This window comes from Neoarius graeffei, chromosome 18, assembly GCF_027579695.1.
Source record: "Neoarius graeffei isolate fNeoGra1 chromosome 18, fNeoGra1.pri, whole genome shotgun sequence".
Lineage (NCBI taxonomy): Eukaryota > Metazoa > Chordata > Actinopteri > Siluriformes > Ariidae > Neoarius > Neoarius graeffei.
The window spans coordinates 25,881,212-25,902,225 of NC_083586.1; the positions used below are offsets into that span (position 1 = coordinate 25,881,212).

General features: G+C 42.5%; 1 pseudogene; it reads right to left on the reverse strand.

Annotated features, from left to right (window-relative positions):
- Positions 1-994: 994 nt before the first annotated feature.
- LOC132865749 (cilia- and flagella-associated protein 221-like) overlaps positions 995-21,014 on the reverse strand; it is a 53,783-nt pseudogene continuing 33,763 nt past the window's right edge.

A 21,014-nucleotide genomic window follows, 5' to 3' on the forward strand; every position in this document is an offset into this window, starting at 1 on the left:
TCCTGCTTCAAACCCTCCATCCAGGGCCCCTGTCTGAGAACATGTCCATCCCTAACCACCCATCTCCTGGCCCAGAAGGAGAACCCATCTACCAGGTAAATCGGATCTCAGACTCTCAACATAGAAGAGGCCAGCTTGAGTACCTGGTAGATTGGAAGGGCTATGGACCAGAGGAATGAAGCTGAGTGGGAGCTAAGGACATCCTAGACCCTCTCCTTACTCAAGAATTTCACAACCAACACCCCGACAAGCCCACACCAGAAGGAGGGGGCATCCTGGGAAGAATGTAGCTCCTGGAGGGAGCTCCTGGGGGGGTGGGGGGGGGCTTCTGTCAGTAACACGATAGACAGCACCACTTCCAGTCAGACTACAAACATGGCCGATCTGAACTACAACACCCAAGAACCACAGCGCCCTCTATCACCTGCCTATTAATTACACCTGTCACTCATTTCCTGGTTAATCAGCCTACACTATATAAACACCTCTCCCACACTCACTCAATGCAAAGTATCGTTCAGTGTCTTACCTGTCATACCAAGTCTTGTTATTCTGCCTGCCTTATCATGTTCTTGACCCTCATTATTGCCTCATTCTTGTTACTCTCTAGTCTAGCCCTTACTACTCTGTCTGCTGATCGATCAACCCCTGCCTGTCCCTCACCTTCGATTTTGTCTAGCGTTTTGGATTTGTTTGCCAGTCTGCATTTCCTGTTCTCCCCTGCATATACATCCATAAGTGCCTGCATCCTGACAATGAGCCCTATTGCAGTTAATGCACAAGTCCAAGTCCAAGTCCATGTCATCAGTGCTCAAGTCCAAGTCAAGCCATGAGTCTTTAAAATTAGGGCATGAGTCGGACTCAAGTCCGAGTCCTGGACTTGAGTACTACAAGCCTGCATACAAGGGTCTCGCCACTTGGTGCTTTTGTCTCAACCATTTTGGTGTGTTCAACATGCAAGTAAAAAAATTAATTTATTTCAGTTTCATGGAATTTAGTCTGATGGCAGGGCCCAGGTGCCCACAAAGTTGCTTTTGCAGAATTTGACTACTTTGATCCACTCATCCCTGAGCCAGACATAAGAGAGCAAAGGGGTGTCCCTTGGGGTTTTTTATCGCAGTGAACTTCTAGTGGAGTCACCTTCCCCTTCTTCCCATAGGATGCAGGAAGTGCTGGTGCCTACTAGTGGCAGCTTAGTTACCAAGAAATGTTTGCCTCTGAAAGGAAGTTACTACTTACCTGCTACTGTCGGTACTATCACTTTATTGGTCTATTTTTGAGAACTTTTTTTTTATTTACTCGTGCTAGTGGTCTTGGGAAGAAGAAAAAAATGTATCTCAAAATCTAATGCAATAAATTGCAATGCTATGATTCTCCAAAATGTGTCAAAAGGAATAAAGAGGTTGATTACAACTTACTCTCCAAATGAAATTTCTTCTCTGATGTTGTTAGGGAGGTCCTTCAGTGATGGTGGGGCATCCAGGGGCAGCACCAAACTACTGAAAGGGTCACACCTGCATGTAATGAAAATAAACACAACAACTAAGTACAAATCATGATTTAGCAGAAAATGTGTTTGTGTGTCTCAGGGTTGTAAATTTGCTGCAATTTACACAAAAAAAATTGAAGTGGGTTTTATTGTCATTTCTCTTTACAACTTGTGTAAACTGGAACAAAAGTTTTTATGACCAAGGTGTTTTTCAGAACCAAGTAGAACAGTACACTGAACCATATAAAGTGCAAATATATGACCGTAAGATACAAGTACAACAAGTATTGCCAGGCAAAACAAACCTCGCCCGGTAGCACTTATGATGAATATGAAGGAAGATATCGCAAAAAAATAGGTACCCTATGGGTACATGTGTCTACTGTTTATAAATAAAAAATGTTCTGATGGGCGGCACGGTGGTGTAGTGGTTAGCGCTGTCGCCTCACAGCAAGAAGGTCCTGGGTTCGAACCCCGGGTCCGGCGAGGGCCTTTCTGTGCGGAGTTTGCATGTTCTCCCCGTGTCCGCGTGGGTTTCCTCCGGGTGCTCCGGTTTCCCCCACAGTCCAAAGACATGCAGGTTAGGTTAACTGGTGACTCTAAAAATTGACCGTAGGTGTGAATGTGAGTGTGAATGGTTGTCTGTGTCTATGTGTCAGCCCTGTGATGACCTGGCGACTTGTCCAGGGTGTACCCCGCCTTTCGCCCATAGTCAGCTGGGATAGGCTCCAGCTTGCCTGCGACCCTGTAGAAGGATAAAGCGGCTAGAGATAATGAGATGAGAAATGTTCTGATACCATGTCCATACAGTAAATATAGCATATATATTTACTCTATGAGGCAGTTGCCACAAAAATGAAGTGTAATACAAAAATGAACAATTTAAAAATCACAGAAGTAAAATATACCAAGTGTCTGTACTTTATATTATTCTACTCTTACCTCTTACAGTTTTCAAGACTGAACTCTCTGAACTGAGGCTGATATACACATGCTGTCACCATGACCAAAACTCTTATTTCCCAGAAATGGCCCGGCACTTTCCCTATGTAATAAGCATAAACGTCTGAAAGCGATTTCTTTAGTCTAGTCCATTTATTTCGAATGGTGAACCGAATTGTATACACTCACTGGCCATTTTAATCAGAACATGTGTATGTGCATGTGCAGTGCATGATTGTTACAATCTTACATTTTTACAGCACGATGACATAGTGGCTAGTGCCTCTATATGAGGTAGTAGCCACAACAAAAATTATTTTGACCTTTTTGGTGACCTTGACTGATGACCCTTAAAATATTGGAGGTTCTATTTGAGACCAATGCCCATCTATCCTGAAAGTTTCATGAAGATTGGTCCAGCCGTTTTCCCGTAATATAATTAAGAAAGAAACCCAACTGAAAACAATACCTCACCCCCTGGTGGACTCCGTCCCAGGTGAGGTAAAAATACACAATACAAAGGACAACACAGAACAATAAGTATACAGGACAGTGCACAGTCAGACCTCCCAAGTGATCTGCATCTCACGGGTCAGACCCACAAAATGATATCCAAACCAAATGACCCACCAAGGCATGAAAAAAAAACTTGCATCAGAAAAATCTAAAGAGGAATGTCAATGATCTGTCAGGATTTATGGTCAAACTCCCCATGTGCAAATCACTTGGAGCGAAGCTGAGACTATGGGAATCCATTGACCTGATTTTTAATGTCGTTTGTGACCACAAGGAACCTGATAGTAAGTGCAAGGCTAGGGATCTCAAATACTTGACCACCAGACAACAAACTTTGTATCTTTATTTAAATAACATACATGGGTTTTTGTCAAGTGCTTATTTTTATTTTGCTTTTTTTTTAAATAATGTGAAATTATTTAAATAATACTGGCCAAACAAGCACAGTAATATCAGGGTCAGCAAACCATTTGGTAGTAGTTTTGGCACTGTGGGCAGTTGCTAAATCCTGCTGGAAAAGGAAATTGGCATTGCCATAAAGCTTGTCAGGAGATGAAAGCATGACTTGCTCAAAAATCTCCTGGTAGACGGCTGCGTTGACTTTGCATTTGATAAAATATAGTCAACCAACACCTGCAGATGACATGGTACCCCAAATCATCACAATCTGTGGAAACTTCACACTGGACTTCAAACACCTTTGATTCTGTGCCTCTCGACTCTTCTTCCAGACTCTAGGACCTTGATTTCCAAAGTTTACTTTCATCTGAAAAGAGGACTTTGGACCACTGAGCAACAGTCCAGTTCTTTCTCTCCTTAACCCAGTTAAGACACTTTTGATGTTGTCTCTGGTTCAGGAGTGGCTTGATATTAGGAATGTGACAGTTGTAGCCCCTTTCCTGAAGACATCTGTGCATGATGGCTCTTGATGTACTGACACCAGCCTCAGTCCACTCCTTGTGAAGCACTCCCAAGTTCTTGAATCAAGCTTTCTTGACAATCCTCTCAAGGCTGCAGTCATCCCTATTGATTGTGCACCTTTTCCAGCCAGCCTTTTCAGCAATGACCTTCTGTGGCTTACCCTCCTTGTGGAAGATGTCGATAATCATCTTCTGTACAACTGTCAAGTCAGCAGTCTTCCCCATGATTGTGGTTGCATCTACTGAACTGGACTGCGAGATACATGGTATTTATACTGTTTTACTCAAACTCGAAATGAAATATTCTCATATTTTGAGATGTTTTTTTGTACTGTCAGCCATAATTATCAAAATTAAAATTGAAAAATCCTTGAAACATTTTAGCTTACGTGTAATGAATCTAGAATATATTGAATTTTCACTTTCTTAAATAACTGATGGAAAATATTGAACTTTTTCATGATTGTCACATCTGCACGCATTGGTGCGCATATCTGACTTTCACTCATGTGCATGCTCTGTACAGCGCGTACCTCCTATGACTAGCACCTGCCCTGGATTAAGGCACAATCAGTGCGCACATAAAAGGGCGCTGCACATACCTAGACTTTGCAAAGTGCTGCGTTGTTGATCATCATTCCTGAGCCTTGTAATCATATTGTCTTCCTGGTTTCTTGACTCTTGTTCTGTGTTTTGTTTCTGATCTTGTCCTGCCCAGTTTAGCCTGTTTGTGCCTCGCCCGACCTGTTTATTGTTCCCTGTTTATTCTTCTTTGATTCAGCCTGCTGTTTTAGACTATATGCACAAGTGTTTCATTCAATAAAGACTCTCTTCTTGCGCATACATCCGCCTGCACTCAACCTGTCTTCACTGACAGAATCCTTCACCATACCATGGATGTAGTGGAAGAGAGCTGGCACGCTGCTCAACGCGATGCCTGGGTTTCTGTCCCTCTACCCGGATCAGTAATTTTTATGCAGTGATTAGGATTGGATGTACCAGCACCCTATGATGGGGTGGAGTACGGGTTCCTACTAATGGGTTCCTACTACAATGTGCGCTCTTTTTTCTGACTTGATGGAGCCCAAGCCTTCAGAGCACATCTGGGTATCTTCCATGATTTTTTTTGGCTTACTGGACCAGCACACCAGTGGGCCAAAGACCTGGTCAGGATGCAGCACCCATCCCTCCGGAACACCCAGGCATTTGATGAGGAGCTTAAATCCCGTTTCCAGGCTTCCAGGAAGGAGAGCCCACATAAAAAAAATTTTGGGGGGGGGGGACTAAGACACCAGAGGCTGACGCAACAGCAAAGGAGGAGGCCTTCGATCCAGAGCTCCCTCCAGAGGCCGACACAGTGGGAGAAGAGGAGGCCTTCACTCCAGAGCTCCCGCTAGAGTCCAAAAGGGCAGCCTTTGCTCCACTGCCCACTCCACTGAAACCTCCCAGACTGCCAATTCCAGAGGCCGACATGGCGGCCTCTGCTCCACTCCCAGTTCCAGACCTAGTGCCAGAGGCCGATGGGGCAGCCTCTGTTTCACTGCCAGTTCCAGAGCCAGCACCAGAGGCCAACAGGGCAGCCTCTACTCCTCTGCCAATTCCAGTGCCAGAGGCCAATAGGGTGGCCTCTGCTCCTCTGCCAATTCCAGAACCAGTGCCAGAGAACAACAGGGTGGTCTCTGCTCCACAGCCAGTTCCAGAGCCAGCGCCAGAGGCTGACATGGTGGCCTCTGCTCCAGATTTCCATACAGATGAGCTCTTCATCCTGTCGCCCAGCTTTGAAGATGCCGCTGCCAAGTCACCCGGCTTTGAAAACTTCACTGCCATGCCACCCGGCTTTGAAGACGTCGCCGCCATGCTGCCCGGTTTAGGCTTTGAGGAAGATGTTGCTGCCACACCATCCAGCTTAGGCTTTGAGCAAGATGTCACCACTACACCCCTTGGCTTAGGCTTCGAAGAAGACATCACAGCCACACTGCCTGGCTTCAGAAAAGACAAGACCATTACTCAGACAAAGTCTATGCCTGTCCCTGAGGCCATGCTGACACCAGCACTCATGTGGACATCAGGGTCCATGCTCGAGCCCATATCCAAGTCCATGCTTAGTCTCCAGCCCATGTCCATGCCCTGTCCAAAGCACAAGTCCTGCCCAGAGCCCATGTCCATGTCCAGTTCGGAACCCAAGTCCATGCCCAGCCCAGAGCCCAAGTCCATGCCCAGCCCAGAGCCCAAGCTCATGTCCTGTCCAGAGTCTGAGCCCAAGTCCATGTCCAAGTCCTACCCAGAGCCCATGTCCATGTCCAGTCCAGAGCCCAAGTTCTGTCTAGAGCCTGAACCCATGTCCTGTCCAAAGCCCATGTCCAGTCTGGAGCTCATGTCCAGCCCCTGTCCAGAGTCCGTGCCCAAGTCCTGTCCAGAGCCAGAGCCCATGCTCAAGCCCATGTCCAGTCTGGAGCCCAAGTCCAGGTCCTGTCCAGAGCCTGAGCCCATGCTCAAGCCTATGTCCAGTCCGGAGCACAAGTCCAGGTCCTGTCCAGTGCCTGAGCCCAAGTCTCATCCAGAACCCAAGCCTCCATCTGCATCCTTGCATCTATTCAAGGCCCAACACAAGCCCAAGCACCCACCTAAACCAAGAATTTGGTGCCACATCCACCCAGAACCAGACTGGAGCACTGATGGCATGGTGTCCAAAGAAACACATTGCATATTTTTTTAAATACTTACTTACATTTCCTTTTTCTACAGTTTTGCCATGGACAGTTGGTATTGAGCCCTCTTTTAGGTACAATTTTGTTGCCAGACCTGTGTTGTACTGGCCCAGATTGGTAAAGTTAGCACACACAAACAGGTTTTTGCCAAATGTACCTGCGACTTTGCCATCAAAAATAAACTCAATCTACTCAACTCTTCTGTCCTCTAAGGCTGGGGGTCAATGTAAGATGTGTGCTGCTCTGTGCAGCTGACAACAGAGCAGTTCCCAAGCATAGTTTGCTTTGACATAATGCTAGTTGGTCCTTCATGGAGGAGGTGGAGTCTGAGGACTTGGGGGAAGTTTCACCCATATCTCTTACAGAGGTCACTGAGGCAGTCAAGAAGCTCCTTGGAGGTGCCGGGGTGGATGAGATTCACCCTGAGATGTTGAAGGCTCTGGACATTGTTGGGCTGTCTTCATTGACATGCCTCTTCAATGTCGCATGGAGGTCAGGTACAGTGCCTGTGGAGTGGCAGACCAGGGTGGTGGTTCCTCTTTTCAAAAAGGGGGACCGGAGAATGTGCTCTGATTATAGGGGTATCACACACTACTCAGCCTTCTGGGGAAAGTTTATTCCAGGGTGCTGGAAAGGAAGCTTTGACCAATTGTCGAACCTCAGATTCAGGAGGAGCAATGTGGATTCCGTCCTGGCCATGGAACAGCTCTTTACCCTTGTCTCTTTACCTCATCTTGAATCATGTATTGTATGCTCTGAATGCTGTGTTGTTCATGACACATCACTTATTATTGTATGTTTTGATTCTTCCTGAATTGACCTGGAAAATTTGGCTTGGTTGATACAAAATATGAGAAGTGTGAGATGTACTTCCTAATAGAAAATGTTAAAGTTGTATGACATGACATGCTAACCAATGAAATTATTTGGAAACACTGTGGGTTTTTTTTTTTTGAGGCAATATAAAATGAGAGTTTTGTGATTTAGAGTTGGTTCACGCTGCAGACCGAACTTGGCTTTTACTAATTGATTTAATAAAAGCCTAAACTTTTCTGCAACCTCTTGGACTTTGAATCATTTTTGCTTGGGAGAGTTTAAATTTTGAGAATTTCCACAATAGAATCCCCCAGGAGGAACTGGAAAGCGTTGTTGGGGAGAGGGATGGCTGGACTACCCTGCTTAGCCTGCTGCCACCGTGACTTAACTTCAGATAAGCAGAGGAAAATGGATGGATGGATGGATGGATGGATAGTTGATCAGGCATTTGCAATTTAAAAAAGGGTGTATCCTTCATAAAGGCAGTTCTTAAGGTATGGGTGGAGATGCTCAAATGAGAGGGTGATATAATTCTAATGAGCTTTGTCATAGAAAGAAGAGCCAAATCTGAACAGCTTGTTGAAGCAATGTTTTCTGAAATACGTAGCCCAAAAGAAACTGAATGGGTTGTCTTATTTCAGAGTTTGTGGGTTGGTAGGCACTCAGGATACTCAAATGTATATGATACACAAGCACTGAAATAGTGAGTTTTTCATAATATGTCAAATTACAAATATTTAAGCTTTGTGATGGACTGGCATCACACATAGTGTGTAGGACGACACGGTGGTGTAGTGGTTAGCACGGTCGCCTCACAACAAGAAGGTTCCGGGTTCGAACCCAGCAGCCGGCAAGGGCCTTTCTGTGTGGAGTTTGCATGTTCTCCCCGTGTCTGCATGGGTTTCCTCCAGGTGCTCTGGTTTCCCCCACAATCCAAAGACATGCAGTTAGGTTGACGTGGGGTGGCCTTGGGCTGAGGTGCCCTTGAGCAAGGTACCTAACCCCTGATTGCTCCCCGGGTGCTGTGTGTGGCTGCCCACTACTCTGGGTGTGTGTGCGCATGTGTTCACTGCTTCAGATGGGTTAAATGCAGAGGATGAATTTCACTGTGCTTGAAGTGTACATGTGACAAATAAAGGTTTCTTCTTCTATTCCTCATGGCCAAGGTTGCCAGATTCTACAACCCAAATTCCAAAAAAGTTGGGACACTGTGTAAAACATAAATAAAAAAAAAAACAGAATGTGAAGATTTGCAAATCATGGAAACCCTAGATTTAAATGAAAATAGTACAAAGACAACATATCAGATGTTGAAAGAGAGAAATTTTATTGCTTTCTGAAAAATATGTGCTCATTTTGAAATTTAGAAATTATTTTTTAGAAATCATGGACACATCCTCCAGGCTAAAGAGGAGAGGGACCATCCAGCTTCTTATCAGTGCACAGTTCAAAAGCCAGCATCTGTGATGGTATGAGGGTGCATTAGTGCACGACATGAGTAGCTTGTACATCTGCGAAGGCATCATGAATGCTGAATGATACCGGTATATACATGTTTCAGAGCAATATGCTTCCATCCAGACAAAATCTTTTTCAGGGAAGGCCTTCCTTCTTTCAGCAAGACAATGCCAACCTGCTTCCAGTACATATATTAAAATTGCATGGATCCATAGTAAAAGAGCCCAGGTGCTAAACTGGCCTGCCTGCAGTCCAGACCTGTCTCCCTTTTAAAACATTTGGTGTATTATATAACACAAAATACGACAAAGGAGACCCCGAACTGCTAAGCAACTGAAAATGTATGTCATGCAAGAATGGGACAACATTTTATCTTTCAAAACTACAGTAATTGGTCTCCTCAGTTCCCAAAAGTTTACAGTGTTGTTAAAAGAAGAGGTGATGCAACACAGTGGCAAAAATGTCCCTGTCTCAACTTTTCTGAAACATGTTGACATCAAATTCAAAATGAGCATATATTTTTCAAAAAACAATAAAAATTTCTCAGTTTCAACATTTGATATGTTGTCTTTGTACTATTGTCCATGAAACACAGGGTTTCCATGATTTGCAAATTATCACATTCTGTTTTTATTTACAGTTTACACAGCACCCCAACTTTTTTTTGGAACTGGGGTGGTAGGATAAAATGCTTACTGAAAATGAATGAATGAATGAATGAATGAATGCCAAATAACTAAGGTTAGAGTTGGGAGTGAAGTTAGCAATCACAGATTTTCATAGATAGAATTTAAGATAGTCTATAAGAATATTTCTGTGTACTCTTACATGCGTAGGTTCCAGTTGCTGGTTTCTGCCAGAACAGAGGAAACAGTATTCAGTGCCAGACAGGGAAACTTCTTCCATATCATGGTTCCTTTTATAATTCCCTGCATGATGTATCAAAAAAAGAATACATATAAGTGGGGTTCTCAACATCTTTTTACATCGCAATATTTATGTTTAAGGAAGTAACATTTTCTAACCAAAAAGATTCACATATAGTACTGTCAAGTCAAAGTGGAGTTTATTTAATGCAGAATGTGTCTTTCATAGATGTACAGCTGAGGCCAAAACATTACATACACCCTGGCATTTAAACTCAATTTTTCACAACTCCACACATTTCATTTCCCATACATTTTCCATGTTAAGTCAATTACAGTATCTATGTTAATTCCCTAGGAGCTCATTTCAAAATACTAGCTGAGACACATTTATTTCAGCTTTTATTTTTTGCGATACAGATTTTCACTCAATCAAAATTTACATACACTTTGATCGTATTTGTTGGCATTGCCTTTTAATTGTATAAGTACAGAAGTACAAGTAACATTCTAAAATAGCATCTGTATACTATTATGTATATATACAGTGCCTTCCATGATTATTGGCACCCCTTGTAAAGATTAGTAAAAAGGGTTTTTAAAAATCCACCTTTTGGTGAGGTAGCTTCATCTCACACTGAAAAAATGAGGAAAAATCCAACCTTTAATTGAAATAAATTTATTCAGAGAAAAACAAATCCTTCATCAAGAAATAATTATTTTCAACAAAAACACATGTGCCACTATTATTGACAACCCTGCATTTAATACACTGAACAACCTCCCTTTGCCAGTAAAACAGCACTCATGATATAAAGTAGATAAAATAATTATTTCTTGATGAGGGATTTTTTTCTCTGAATAAATTTATTTCTGTTAAAATTTTTCTCATTTTTTCTCAATGTGAGATAAAGCTACTTCATCAAAAAGTGGATTTTCTTCTAACCCTTTTTGCTAATATTTACAAGGGGTGCCAATAATTGTGGAGGGCACTGTGTGCTGAAGATCACGGTCTTGTTGGAACACCCAGTTGCCACCAAGTTTTAACTTTCTGGTTAACTGAGGTGTTGCTTTAGGTGTTGCTTCAGTATTTCTAGATAATCCACTTTAAGAAGCCTGACCCTTTTTTCTTCCATGATTATTCTGGCCAAGAATGTTAAGTTTTTGTTTCATCTGACCAGATAACTCTTCTCCATAAGGTTGGTGCTCATCTGCAAAGTTCAGTTTGACTTTTTTGTGCAGGTCTTGGAGTAGGGGCTCTCTAATGGCAGGTATACTTTGTGCAATTTTGGGATGTCCCAGATGAAAGATGAAAGAAATGACCATCTCAAAACATGCCTGCTGCAATGACCTATGTCTACCCAGATGAAATTAAATGACGCACTGATCAATGCGCACTGGTGTCCTGCTTAGCTTCACTGTTCACCATTATAGCAGCACAGATGGATGACGCACACTGATTACACAATTGTCTACTGGCTTGCATCATAGCCTCTGATTCAGTAGGTGTTATCATACAGTCGACAAATATCAAACATTATGTCATACCCAAGGTTATTTGATCCGTGTTGCATAGCATGGTTTGGAATAAACTTATATGATTTGCTGAAATCTCGTAGGCTGTAGACACCATAAGACCCCTTTTAGGCCAATGGCCAATTACCTAAATTTCTTCATGGTACCTGATTCCTCCAACTCCTTCAACAGTTCCTTTGTTGTAGTCTTGGGGTTCAGTTGAACTTTTCAGATGAAAGTTTGTTCACTGTTCATTTGAAATTATGCACTCAAGATGTTATTGAAGTGTAGAATTTCAGCTTTAATTCAAGGGGTTTAACAGAAATATTGCTTTAACGGTTTAGGAATTACAGCCATTTTTACACAGTCCTGCCATTTTTACAGGCTCAAAATTAATTGGACAAACTAATATAATTATAAATATAAGGATTATTTTTAATACATGAATGCAAATTCTTTGCAGTCAGTGACTACCTGAAGCCTGAAAACCAATGGACATCAACAAATGCTGAGTTTCCTCCCTTGAGATACTTTGCCAGGCCATTAACTACAGCTGACTTCAGTTGCTACTTGTTTGTGAGTCTTTCTGGCTTCAGTTTTGGCTTCAGTTCTGTCTTCAGGAAGGGAAAAACATGCTTGATTGGGTTGAGATCAGGGAAATGACTCAGCCATTTAAGAACATAAAAATTCTTTGCCTTGGGTTGCTTTTGTGGTATATTTCGTGTCATTAAAATTTCAAGTTTTGCAGTATTTGACTGAATCTGTGCAGAAAGTATAGTTCTATAAAGTTCAGAATTCATCCTGCTACTTCTACTGTATCAGCATTCACATCAATAAACACCAGTGATCCAGTTCCACTGGCAGCCATATACGCCCCATGTCATAACACTACCTCCACCATGTTTGACAGGTGATGTGGTATGCTTGTTCCTTTCCTTCTCCATACCATTCTCTTCCCATTATTCTGGTATCAGTTAATCATGGTTTCATTTGTCCAAATAATCTTGTCCCAGAATTGGTCAGACTTCTACATCTAATTTGGCTTTTGTCTCATCTCATCTCATTATCTCTAGCTGCTTTATCCTGTTCTACAGGGTCGCAGGCAAGCTGGAGCCTATCCCAGCTGACTACGGGCGAAAGGCGGGGTACACCCTGGACAAGTCATCAGGTCATCGCAGGGCCGACACATAGACACAGACAACCATTCACACTCACATTCACACCTACGGTCACTTTAGAGTCACCAGTTAACCTAACCTGTATGTCTTTGGACTGTGGGGGAAACCGGAGCACCCGGAGGAAACCCACACGGACATGGGGAGAACATGCAAACTCCGCACAGAAAGGCCCTCGTCGGCCACAGGGCTCGAACTTGGACCTTCTTGCTGTGAGGTGACAGCGCTAACCACTACACCACTGTGCCGCCATTTGGCTTTTGTGTCTCTTGATTTTAGACAATTGACAGTGATATGCCTACTTCCTCAAGAATGTTCTTGAATTGGCTAAATGTTGTGAAGGTTTTTTTTTCCCCTTTTGACCAAGGAAAGAATTCTGTGATCATCTACTTTAGTTGTCTTCCATGATCTTCCAGAGTCTTTTGGTGTTGCTGAGCTTGTCCAAGCATTCCTTCTATTTAAGAATGCACCAAATTGTTGATCTGGACACCCTTAAAGTTTCTGCTCTCTCTTTGACAGGTCTGGGTTGTTTGTTTTTTTTGTTTTTTTGTTTTTTGCCGAATGATGGCCTCCTTCACATGAACAGATATGAAATGCAAACTCAACATTCTAAGCAACTCCAGACCTTTTATCTCCTTAATTTATCATAAAATAACAATCAGGCCACATCTCGCCATTAACCTAAATGGTTAATGCAATTTTTTTTGTTAAACCCATTGGTTTAAAAAGTTTTAAGATTGATTTTAAAGTCTACACATCAATCACATCTTGATTTCTTCATTTTAAATCCATTGTGGTCATGTACAGAGACAAAATTACAAAAATTGTGTCACTGTCAAAATACTTATGGACCCAACTGCATATAAACTTTTGGCCTCAACTTTACATACAAATGCATTCATACAAAAGATGTGAAACTCAACTGACTGAATTAACTTTCCTAGTGCATTCTGGCTCACATTATTTAGTATTCAGTGATTTTTGAATTTCCTGACATCTGAAAATATGAAGAGTTTGGTTCCAAAATGCAATAAATCCACTGTAATTAACTTAAGGTATTTTGTTCATCAAAAAACTGGTAGCAAGAAAACCACTATTTTCTGTTGGAAACTTTTATCACAATGAGGTTGTAATAACATTAAAATACAAATCTAGATTTTCATTTTTAACATTTTATTTTAAAAACTGCTTATTTTTTCCAAAATGCAATATATTCATGACACATTGTTTCCCCAAAATGCGACAAATCCATGACAGCAATAAAAACTTTGCGTGTGTGAAATATAGCTAGAAACAAGAAGTAAAATTGATCCCCACATGTGACAGCCTCTGAACTTGGACCATCTCTTATATTGGACCACAGATTTTTCATTCATCTTGTCGCCTGCAGGTCCCAATCGATTTTACACACAAAGTTCTGAGGAACATTAATAGACCCAGTCAGATGTTTACATGGAAACTTTAAAAAAAAGACAGATTTTTTTATTCTGAACAAAAATTTTAGAAGGTTGGATGCCTTCTACAGCACATACAGTTAAATTCATAGCACAGCAGAGCGCAGCGCAAAGTTTAGCACCATATTAAGAGAAAGCATCGACCTGATTTTTGATGGCTTTTGTGACCACAGGGAACTTCATCATAAGTGCAAGGCAACATCTCAAAAATACCTGACCACTGGACAATGAAATTTGTATCTTTATTTACATAAGATAGATGGTTTTTTATCCAGTGCTTATTTTAAATTTGCTTTTTAAAAAAATAACATGGGATTATTTACTAACACATTTTACATTCATCGGGAGCTCCACTTTTAGGCAGTGCCAAAATATATATTAAGTGGCATATCTAGATCCCAGGAGGAATCAAGTGTGCTCAAAGTAGAAAATAACACTGGACCACATTCTCAACTGGAATAATATGAAACCGTAAGATAAGAAATGTTCAATCCCATCAAAGTTATTTATTTATGTATTCATTCATTCATTCATTCATTCATTCACACCTATGGACAATTTAGGGTAGCCAGTTGACCAAACCGCATGTCTTTGGACTGTGGGGGAAACCCACCCAGATACGAGGAGAACATGCAAACTCCACACAGAGAGGCCTCCTGTCGGCTGCTGGGCTCAAACCCAGAACCTTCTTGCTGTGAGGCGACAGTGCTCACCACTACATCGCTGTGCCACCCGAGCTGCTATTACTGTTTCCGTATTTGAATGGTGCACTGTGATTGGTCGAGTGGAGAAATCACGTTCTGCTGAAAATCAGTAGTGGCGTTTGTCAGATTTTTGTCAAGAAAAGGGATCTATAATGGATACCGCGTTTTGTATAAAACTGATTTTGGAACTTTGAAGAGCGCGCTCAAATGCCAACCTTTTTTTGGTGGTAATTTGAATTTTTTTGAAAATGGTGCTTATTGCGTTTTGGAACCAAACTCTTGATATTCTTGTATTACAATAATAATATAATTAGTTTTTCTAACTAATATGTATTCTAACATAGCTTCACCCCAAAATATAACCAATTTGTTTTTGCCCTCAAAAGATAGGTAAAAGCTTTTACAGCTACTTGCATCTCTGTATAAAAACGTCTTTTGAGTGCTGTTGGTATGAACTCCCACAATATGGTCTTTGCAGATGGTGTGTCTTGCCAGTGGACAAAGGTGGAACTCTGGGTCACTCTCAAGGTATAATGGGTTTGATTTGAAGGCACACACACTAGGAGCAGGGGCCTGGAGTAAACAAGGGAATAATAAGCAATAAGCACAAGAAACAAGCACTAGTACAGTAAACTTGAACACAGTGATCACAAAAATTGTAAAAAGTAGGTGTATTATAGCTCAATATTTGCACTGGAGAGACTCATTAATAGTGACAAGCCAAATGTCCAGCTTCATTTGTCTGGGCACAACAACTGTTTAATACACTGACAAAGTGTACATGCATTAAATTATTTTGCACTAGTTAAATAGAAATAGATGAAATATAAATGCAAGTATTTACAAAGATCCTGAGAGGGTGGGCATTTTGTGGTTTTAATATTTTATGAGGAGTCTTGAAAAAGAGCACAGGGTCGAGATCAGGCTCTAGTCTCTCCTCTCCTTGTAGCTCCTTCTCCTTGTTAGAGTTCAGATCAGGAGACTTCACCCTGGGCAGCAATTCATTCTGTAAAATGCACAACACAAACAACAAACTGACAATACAAACAAAATTTGGGTATGCAAAGAAAAAAAAGTCATTACTGAATGCAACTGCATTACCTGTGTTTCTGTGCGCAACAGCCTACAGTGTTTGTTCTGGGCACAAATGGCTTTAGAATCAAACACAGTAACTTCCTGATAGCCGTTTAGCTTGTACTGCTGAGGAACCTGGAGAAGTAAACATTAATACTAAAGTTGTAGTGCATAAAATGTTTTAAACCAAGTGGCAATATTGAAATCAGGAGAGAAAAAAATTTTTCAACTGTTGTAAGTCATCCTAAACATGCTTTCTCTCTTATACACACACGATCAGCTATAAAATTAAAAACACTGACCGGTAAAGTGAATTACATTATGTTGTTACAGTGGCACCTGTCAAGGGGTGGGATATATTAGGCAGCAAGAGAACAGTCGATTCTCAAAGTTGATGTGTTGGAAGCAGGAAAAATGGGCAAGCGTAAGGATCTGAGCAACTTTGACAGGGGCAAAATTGTGATGGCTAGATGACTGGGTCCGAACATTTCCAAAATGGCACATCTTGTGGGGTGTTCCCAGTATGCAGTGGTTAGTACCTACCAAAAGTGGTCCAAGGAAAGACAACTGTTGAACCAGCGATAGGGTCATGAGTGTTGAAGGCTAGCCTATATGGCCCAGTCCCACAGAAGCGCTACTGTAGAGCAAACTGCTGAAAAAAATTAATGCTGGCTAAAACAGAAAGTTGTCAACATGAATGCTTTTAGCAGTTTGTCGATCTAATAATAATAATGTAATTCACATCACCTGTCAGTGGTTTTAATGTCATGTAAGGTTAAAACCTAGTGCCTCCAACACACTCAAATAGTTGGGACAGAGGCATTATTACCATTGGGTGACATCACCTTCCTTTGCATAACGCTTTTTAATTGTATGTGAACTGAGGATACTAATTGTTGCAGTTATTCAATGGGAATTTTGTCTATTTTTGCTTGATACAAGACTTCAGCTGCTCAACAGTCCATGGTTGCAGTTGTCTGATTCTCCTCATCATGATGCGCCATCCATTTTCAGTCGGAGACATCTGGACTGGCAGTAGGCCAGTCAAGCGCATGCACTCTGTCTATGAAGCCATGCTGTTGTAGCCCATTCACAATGAAGCTGAGCGTTGTCCTTCTAAACTAAGCATGGACTTCCTGGGAAGAGATGTCGCCTTGAGGGCAACATGTCTCTCTAAAATCCCAATATATGCCTCTGTGTCAATGATACCTTCACACACATGCAACTCACCCATGCTGTGGCATTGATGAACCCCCATACCATCAAAGATGCTGGCTTTTGCGCCTTTCTCTGATAACAAACTGGATGGTCATGTTCACCTTTGGCACAGAGAACTTCACATCAGGTTTTCCTGAAAACAAACTGAAAGTTGGACTCATCTGAACACAGTAGACGTTTCCACTGGCTTTCAGTCCATCTGAGATGACGTCGGGCAAAGTGAATTTAGCAGTGTTTCTACATCTAATTGATGAATGGCTTCCTCCTTGCATAATACAGTTTCAGGTTGCATTTCTGGATGCAGTGGCAGACTGTGTCAAGTGACAATAGTTTTCCAAAGTACTCCAGAGCCCATGTGGCTATATTTGTCACATTGGCATTATGGTTTCTCAGACAGTGCTGCCTGAGGGCTCGAAGGTCACGCACATTCAACAGCAATTTTCAACCGTGCCCTTTATGCACTGAGATGTCTCCAAATTCCCTGAATCTTTTCATGATATTATGGACTGTTGATTTTGAAAGACCGAAATTCTCTGCAATCTTGCATTGCGAAATGTTCTTTTCCAATTGACTAACGATTCCCTCACGGATTTTGGTGCAAAGGGATGAGCAATGAACCATCCTTGTTGACAAAGACTGAGTGTGGCAAGATGATTGGTGGAGGAGTCAGTGGAAGAGGCAGAAACTGTTTTCCAATAAAAAAGTGCTCTTTTGTATTGTCTTTTTCTAATTTTTTTTGAAAACATGCAAATATATACAGTGCAATAACAAAGAAATGTCAGAAAAATGGCAAAACAAAACTGTACAAAACACAAAATAAATAGGCATAAAGTTGCCAGGCACTAAAGGACCCTGCATAAACTTGCCACCACCTTACAAACAGTACATCCATGTTCAGTCAGAACACACAGACTGAGGCCATGGAGCCTAATACAGCCTAAAACTAGCTGTAGCCCCTCCCACTGGCTTAAACCATTCACAAAAATAATCAATTAACTTAATATGAACAAAATCCTTCCAAAACAATGAATCAAATAAGAAAATATAAAATAAACAAACAAGCAAAACCATTTCCATTCACCCAAAGCATTTCTGTACAATTAAAAACCCCACTCTGACAAAAACTACAAAAACACCCCTTCCAAAATGGACCATTCCCTCAGTTCCCCGCCCAAACCCCCTATTTACAGTGAATAGTATGGTCCTTCAGTTTCCCCCTGGAACCAGGAAGTGGATGCTGAATTGAAAGTGATGAACTGTTTATGGAGTTGGTGATTACCAAGTTTTAACAAATAAATGAGAGTGTTTTTAATAGCCAGTATTTATCATTGTATTTGTGGAAACCAGACAGAGTTAATACAGATGAGTGGTTAACGTGTTTTCATGGAATGCTATTAATGAAGAATGACAAACTGTTGTTGATTAAAATGCCGGTAGGTGTTTCCCCGCATTCCTACAGAACACAGTTGTTAGAATGGTAATTAAGTTATGGCAATTAGTGATAAATGCAGGGGTGATAGCGTTCCGGCGCCGCGCCGGATTTCCGGCGTACCGTGGCTGGGAAAAAAAAAAAAAAATCTAGTTCGCCCATTGTCCTGTGTCATTCTGAGATGCGCAGATAGACAGTAAAGGGAATTCCGAATTCCCTTTACTGTCTATCTGCGCATCTCAGAATGACACAGGACAATGGGCGAACTAGATTTTTTTTTTTTCCCCAGCCACGGTACGCCGGAAATCCGGCGCGGCGCCGGAACGCTATCACCCCTGCAAATGACAAAACAACCAGTAATATGAAAAAAATGCAAACAGTAGTAACAATATATTGTGGAGAATATCAGCGACACTAGCAGCAAGTCAGATTAGATGTTAGTGCCAGTAGATGACTGACTGCGTGCTAGGTGTGCAGCTCGTAAGGTTCATGGTTCACTCCATGACATTTCCCCCACTTCTGGGGATGCCCCCTGTGGCATCCTAGACAGGAAGTCAGCTATACAGTTCATTCTTCCTGAGTGATATAGTATCTCAAAGTCAAATGGTTGTATAGCCAGGAACCACCTTGTGATCCTGGCATTAGTGTCTCTCATACGTCCCAACCAGGACAATGCTCTGTGGTCTGTCTCCCACCAAATAATATTTAAAAGAGTCGAAAGCCCACTTAATTGCTAAACATCCTTTCTCCACTGTAGAGTAATTGCACTCCTGTGGCAGGAGTTTGTGGCTAATGTAAGCCACTGGTCGTAGCTGTCCATTGTCATTTTGCAACAGGACTGCCCCAAACCCCTTTCAGAGACATCTGTCTGAACAGTAAATGGCTTCTCAAAATCCAGGCTGAGAAGCACAGGCTCTTGACATAAAGAGTCCTTCAAAGTCTTAAAAGCTGTCTCACACCCGTCGGTCCATTCAACCTTATGTGGCTGGCTTTTGCGAGTCAGCTCAGTCAATGGAGCAGCTTTCTCTGAAAAGTTTGGAATAAACCACCTGTACCAACCCACTAAGCCTAAGAAGGAGCGCGCCTGTTTCTTAGTGGTGGGCTGGTCTGCAAACATGATGGCCTCCACGTTCCCCACTTGGGATCAGATTACATCTTGGCCTAACACATAGCCAAGGTATGCAGTCTCTTTCTTAGCTAAGGTGCACTTGTTTGGGTGGATGGTCAGGCCTGCCTCCTTAATCAAAGAGAGGATGTGCTGCAAGTGTTGCAAATGTTCCTCCCACCTGGAGCCATAGATAACAATATCATCCAGACAGGCCACAGCAAAGCCCTCCATCCCCCTGAGGACTCTGGGCAGCACAGTGGTGGAGCGGTTAGCACTGTCACCTCACAGTGAGAAGGTTCTGGATTCGAGCCCAGCGGCCAACGGGGGCCTTTCTGTGTAGAGTTTGCATGTTCTCCCTGTGTCTGCATGGGTTTCTTCCGGGTGCTCCAGTTTCCCCCACAGTTCAAAGACATGCAGTTAGGTTAACATGGGGTGGCCTTGGGCTGAAGTGCCCTTGAACAAGGTACCTAACCCCTAACTGCTCCCCGAGTGCTGTAGTATGGCTGCCCACTGCTCTCGGTGTGTGTGTGTGTGTGTGTTCACTGCTTCAGATGGGTTAAATGCTGAGGATGAATCTCACTGTGCTTGAATGTGCATGTGACAAATAAAGGTTTCTTCTCATTAGCCTTTGGAATGTTGCAGGTGCTCCATGCAACCCAAATGGTAGCACGGTGAACTGGAAGTACCCAAATGGCATCCTAAAAGCGGTCACCTCTTTACTGTCCTCCGCCAGAGGCACCTGCCAATATAACTTACATAAATCCAATGTGCTGAGGAACTTAGCCTTATCCAGGTGCTCCACCAAGTCATCAACCCTTGGCATAGAGTAAGGGTCAAACTTTGCCTGGGTGTTGACCTTCCTAAAGTCCAGGCAGATTCTCAAGCTGCCATCTTTCTTCGGGATAAGAATGACGGGGCTACTCCATTCGCTGTAAGAGGGGTCAATCACCCCCAGCTCCTGCATCATGTCCAACTCCTCCTTCAATACTGGTAACAGGCACTCTGATACCCTGTAGCATGGCTATCAGATGGGCTGTTGGTCTTTCAGTATAACGCGATGCTCCACCAGCACTGTCCTTCCAGGCCGCTCTATGAAGAGGTCATCAGGCAGGATGCTGTGGAGCTCACGCTGTCATCCCTCTGGCAGATGGCTCAGGTCTGGCTTGCTTGTCTCCTCATAGCCAGGCAAGTACTGCTCACTGTACTCCTGTTCTTCCTCAACTGCTTGGATCAGTAAGGCAGATGTTGACACTGCTGGCTCAGGCTTCTCATTCCACCTCTTCAACATGTTAACATGGAACACCTGGTGTTTTTTGTGATGGTCTGGCATTTAGATCTCATGCGTCACTGGTCCCATGTTCATGGACACTGTGTAGGACCCTTGTATTTTCACCAGCAGTTTGTTGTCGGAGCTGGGCAACAGCAACAGGACCCAATCACCAGGCTGGAGCACACATGTATGGACTAAATAGTCATATCAGGTCCTCTGCTTCTCTTGGACCTCGTGAAGGTTCTCCTGGGCTATGGCTGCTGTAGCAGAGAGCTTCTCCCTCATCTCCAGCACATAGGAGATGATGTTAGTCCTTCCCAAGGTCTCCCCTTTCCAAGTCTCTTTCAGGACG